The sequence below is a fragment of the Onychomys torridus genome, chromosome 8 (assembly GCF_903995425.1).
Source record: "Onychomys torridus chromosome 8, mOncTor1.1, whole genome shotgun sequence".
In the NCBI taxonomy this organism is placed as follows: Eukaryota; Metazoa; Chordata; class Mammalia; order Rodentia; family Cricetidae; genus Onychomys; species Onychomys torridus.
The window spans coordinates 57,244,505-57,250,570 of NC_050450.1; positions in this window are offsets into that span (position 1 = coordinate 57,244,505).

The window sequence follows — 6,066 nt, forward strand, 5'->3', positions numbered from 1 at the left end:
TAGCCTAGCCTACATAGCGAGTTCCAGTGAGACCCTATCTCAAAAAAAAAAAAAAAACAAAAAACCTCGAAAAAAGAAAACACCTCGAACTTGAAATAACACTTATGAAAGCACATTCGTTCAATTCCTCATCTCCGACTTCCTTGTCCCCTTCAATTATGACAAATACTTTGAACTCAGGAATCTGAGTGAGAAGCTTTTGTTGTCGTTGTTTTTCGAGACAGGGTTTCCGCTGTGTAGTTTTGGCGCCTGTCCTGGATCTCTCTCTGTAGTCCAGGCTGGCCATAACTCACAGGGATCCGCCTGGCTCTGCCTCTCGAGTGCTGGGATCACAGGCGTGCGCCACCACCGCCCAGCGTGAGAAGCTTTTTGAATGTCTAATATTCTTTTTGTCATCTCCCTTCTTTCACATTGCTTTGTTATTTTCGTTAATGAATGAATTCAGGGGAACGCAGCGAGAGGGTTTTTTTTTCCTCTTACCTTTCTGTAGTACTGAGAATTGGTTCTCCAACCTTCCTAAGGCTGCGACCCTTTAATACAGTTCCTCATGTTGTGGTGAGCCCTAACCATAAAATTATTTCACTGCTACTCCAAACTGCAGTTTTGCCACTGTTATGAATCACAATGTGAATATCTGTTTTATGATGGTCTTGGGCGACCCCTGTGAAAGGGGTTGTGACCCACAGGTCGAGAAACACTGATCTCGAGCTTTGCACGTGCTAGTCAAGTGCTGTACCCGGAATTCTATTATCAGCTCTATCAGATTTCCTATTACTGTTCCAAAAGAGCTGACAAAAGCCAGTTACAAAAGAAAGCGGTTGTTTGGGTTTAAATTTGAGGGTACGTTTATCATGGACGGAGAGATCAAATGGGAGAGCAGATATGACAGATAGCAAGAGCATGCAGCATCAGGTCACCTTGCAACCACAGCCAAGAAGCAGAGAAAAATGAACGCTCTTCCAAAGTAAACCCTCATGCGCCATGTGTCTCTCCCCGTCCCCCTGACATCCCTCTTTCTCCTTTGGTGCTTATGCCTGCTGCTCCCCTCCTGGCCAGAGTTTCTGATCCAAGAGGCTCACAGGTGGCTAAGTGCTCACTTCTCCAGGAAGTGAGTCATCCCCCTCCTCCTCCCCCACCCTCATGTCCAATCCATGACCAGATTTCAATTTGGGAGGGAGTCTTCCTTTGAGGTCAGTGTACCTGACCAACTGGACACTCTGGCCTGTAGGTGGCTCCAGAGTAAAACCCGTGTTTACAAGCCAAAGGGGACAGCCCAGCTTTGAGTGTTGTCTCAGGTCCTTTGCAAACTAACAAGCTGTCCATCCACTCCAGGCTTGATGTACTTCAATAGGACCAAAAATGGTCTTGGGCATTTGGTTCTTTAAGGTTCACCACTGGGAAAATGCTCAAAGGTTGGTCTAGCTGGATGTATGGCACCTGGCCAGGTTACATAATGCCCTACCTCAAAATAAATAAATAATGACAGAAAAAAAAAAAAAGCTCTCCTAGGTCTGTTCCTCAGACCATCAAACACAAATCGTTCATTTTGTTTTGTAAGAACAGCTGGCCTGGCTGGACAGATGGATGGCTCAGCCCTTTAGAGGGAGAGATGGCTCAGCCATTAAGAGTTGTTATTGCTGTTGCAGAGGACCCAGGTTTGATTCCCAGGACCCTGATGGCAGTTCACAACCGTCTGTCACCACAGTTCCTAGGGATCTGATGCCTATATATACATAGAAAAACCTAACCCCCCAAAACAAAAACAAAAACTCAACCCCAAACAAGCCCTCATACACATTCCCACAGCAGAAATGTCCCCTCTGTGGTACCATCAGCTACCATGTAATATGTCTGTCACAACCCATCTAAGTGAAAATAAACATTATAAAGAAGACAAATGCTCTGGCCTCGCCTGTTGCTGGATTTTTTGGGGGTCAAAGCTTGGGTCCTGGCAATTCTTTTTTTGAGACAGAGTCTCTCTGAGTAATCCTGGCTCTCCTGGAACTCGCTCTGTAAACCAGACTGGCCTCTATCGCCTGGCTAAAATTCAGATTTGAATAGAGGGGCAGAGGTATGCATAACCACATAGTTCTGATTAAGGTGTGTCTCACACATCACTTACCCATCACTGCTGAGCACTAGTCTCTCTGGCAAGGTAGTCTAAAAAGTTATGAGATTCTTAGGGGACATTCCGTCTCCTCGTGGACCATTGTCTAACAGTTTCATAACCAGTGAGAGGTACACCTGTTTCTTTATAGAGCATCTTCACTTTTGCCAGGAGGGTTTCAAGTCCAACATCACTAACTCAACAGTCTGTCTCTTCCTGTTCGGCCTGAACACTTGGCCTTCCTCTTGCCCTTGATCTCCTGTCCTCTCCTCCTCTTCAGCAGTCTTGGAGAAAGCAACCATTTATTATTCCCTGCCCGCACTCCTTCTGAGAATATTGGTCTCTTGTAGCCAAAACTATGTTTAAAAAGTTAAAATGTACAACTGTTTGGTTCTCTTCATATTTTCTCTCCCTTCTGCCTTTTTTTTTAAAATTCAATTTATTATATGTGTATTAGTGTTTTGCCTGCAGGAATATATGTGTATCATGTACATGCCTATCATGTACATGCCTGAAGAGGGCATCAGATCCTAAGGGTTGGAGTTAAAGACAGTTGTGAGCTGCCATGGGGGTGATGGGAATTGAACCTGGGTCCTCTAGAAGAGCAGCCAGTGCTCTTAACCACTGAGCCTTCTCTCCAGCCCACCTGCCTTCTTGTTTATAGAAGATAAGTAGGTTTTCCAAGGTCATTTAATTTTAGAACTTATGTCTCGTTGATCATGCTAGAATGCAACATTCTGAGACACTGCCGAAGACGTGCAACAGAAAAAAAGTTATTGTCAGGCCATGTTTAAATAGATAATTTTAGTTTCTTACAGACTTTGTAAATGCAATTTAGCTTCCTCTTTTATTAAGCTGGTAAATTTGTTTACGTTGCTCTGTCTTCTGATTGTAAAGACTTTGTCTCTATATGCATATAAAGGATGTGAGAATACATTTATAATATAACATATATGGTATGAGGATATTTCTTTTGAATAAGGAAGGATTTTTGTGTGATAAAATGTTGACTTGGTACAGTGACTCACACTTGTAGTCCTAACACTTGGAAAGTAGAGATAGTAGGATCAGAAATTCAAGGTCATTCTTGGCTATATTGAGTTTTAGCAAACCTGGGCTACATGAAACCCTATCTCAAAAGCAAGTGAAAGACCCCCACTTGAGATCTTTCCTCAGGAGAGACCCCAAAACCATGGAACACGCTGAAACCACGGATCAGATGCAAACAGCAAGAGGGTTTATTCAAATGCACAGGTACCTGGGGCGACAAAGTCTCTGGGAAGACTTGCGCGCCTTCCTAGGGGAAGGGGGACTTTTTATAGGATCCTAGGGGCAGAAGCACGGTTACAGAAGCAAGAAGCATAGTTACAGGGTTCCCATTGGTTGATTCAAATAAGGCCAGGGTGAACTTGGAGACTATCTTTAATTTTCAGAAATGTGCAGCTGTTTGTTCTCCAAGGCCAGGTGGCCAATTATAGATATCTTGTTCTGACTCAAGGTTACTCTCCCAAGGCCGGGTGTCCGACCACAGTCATGAACCCCTGCCCCCCCCCACTTGCTCTGCAGAATGGCGCCTCCCAGGCCAAGCCACCGGGAGGGTGGGGGGGGGGGGGGGGGGGGGGGGGGCCTTTCACAAGAAATAGGGCTGAGGAGATGGCTCAGAGGTTAAGAGCACTGACTGCTCTTCCAGAGGTTCTGAGTTCAATTCCCAGCAACCACATGGTGGCTCACAACCATCTGTAAAGAGATCTGGTGGTCTCTTCTGTATACATAATACATAAATAAATCTTAAAAAAACAAAGCAAGAAAACAAGCTGCCTTAAGGTAGATGTGGAAAAAAAAAAACAAAGCAAGAAACAAACAAAATTTAAAAAACAGGAAAAAAGGTTTTGTCCTAAGATGAAATGAGTCATTTTTTCCAACATGGAAAGGGAACAATAAGGACAAAATCAAAAGGTTTAGCGTGTTGCAAAGGGTCAGAGGAAGTCATGAAATGTTTGTGAATGATAAAACCTAGGACTAGTGTGTGTGATGGTGAGAGGTAGTTAAAATTCCTGTGGTGTGTTCACAGGGCTGGCTCAGTGGTTAAGAGGGTTTGCTGTGCTACCACAGGACCGGTGTGTGTGAACTTGTGACGCCCTGGAGCAAGAGTAACTGCCAGTTGAGAGTCACTGGACAAGGGTGCTGAGAACTGACATGGGTCCTCTGCAAGAGCTACGTACCCTTAACTGTTCAGACTTCTCTCCAGTACCAAAATAAAATCTAAGAAAGAAAGGAAGGAAGGAAGGAAGGAAGGAAGGAAGGAAGGAAGGAAGGAAGGAAGAAAGAAAGAAAGGAAGAAAGGAAGAAAGAAAGAGAAAAAAATCTTAGGAAACAAACACAAAGACTAACTCTGTTTCTTTATTGGCTTCCCCTGAGATTCTTTTCTGGGATAAAGTGAAGGCTCCAGTCTTATCTGAGTGGACATCCCCAAAGGGTAAAGGAACCCCTCACATTGCTGGAGCTGGAGTGTGGAGTGTTGTTTTTACCCTTGCTGCTTCTCACCTGTCCCACCATATAAAAGCAACCCCAAATTCAAGTCATGCTAATGGAATGGTGGGAGAAGATCCAGTATCACTTCCGGTAATTGTTGTAGCCGGAAATCCAACCTTTCTCTCTGAATCATCAAAGGTGAATCCCAGGCTGTAGGGCACATTGTTACAGACTGGATAAATAAATGGAGGGGTTCTGCCAGAGGCGGTGTGTGTGTGTGTGTGTGTGTGTGTGTGTGTGTGTGTGTGTGTGTGTGTGTGTGTCTTAAAAAAATAATAAGCTGGACAGTGGTGGCGCACGCCTTTAATCCCAGCGCTCAGGAGGCAGAGCCAGGAGGATCTCTGTGAGTTCAAGCCCAGCCTGGTCTCCAAAGCGAGTTCCAAGAAAGGCGCAAAGCTACACAGAGAAACCTTATCTGGAAAAACAAAACAAACAAACAAAAATAATAATAATGAAGGAAGGACGGAAGGAAGAGAATTTGTTACGTTGACTAAAGACCTGTCTTAAAAGCAACAAAAAAACCTTAAAAACTTGTTATTGAAAGCAACACTAATCATTGACCTAAGTAACTCCATTTTGTTTTTAACTGGATACTGGATTTTTGTTTATTGTTTTCTTTTTTCTTTCTTATGAAGCTCCTGGGTCTTTCTTCCCTTTAGTTACTTTTAACTTCAGGAACAACAGGCCTGCTTGAGGAGTATCTTCTTAAAAAGTAACAAAAGGGCTGGAGAGAAAGCTCAGTGGGTAAGAGAGCTGATTGATCTTCCAGAGGACCCAGGTTCAGTTCCCAACACCCACATGACAGCTCACAACCATCTCTAACTCTAAGATCTGACACCCTCACACAGACACACATGCAGGCAAAATACCAATACAAATAAAAAATAAATTAATTAAAGAAGAATACTCATCTTTTTTTTTTTTTTTTTTAAAGTAACAAAAGTACCCCTTAAACAACAGAGACTATCTTGGCTACAAAATCTTTTTAGTTGAGACTTAACGGCCATTTGGGGTTGGGTTTTTTGCCCTAACTCATTTTCATGCAGTGCATATTTCATGAAATAAAAAATGGTTTGCACCAAAAGTGAAGTTGAAGGAAGGGATACAGTAATTTGATGGCTTAATACTTTGTTGTTGTTTTTATGTTGCCCAGGCTGGCTTTAAACTTCTTGATGACATGAAGATCCTCCTGCCTCTGACTTCTGAATGCTGGGTTTACAGGTGCCACCACACCTGGTTTTTCATTTTCTTCCTTTCTTTTTCTGAGTGTTTGGCCTGCATACATGTATGTGTATCATTCGTGTGCAGGTGCCCTTGGAGGCCAGACGAGGGCTTTGGGTCCCCTAGAGCTGGAGAGTCAGCCTATCCCCTGGTTTTGCCTCCCCCCCTTTTCTATGTTACTAACATTCTATATATTTTGCCCGTTT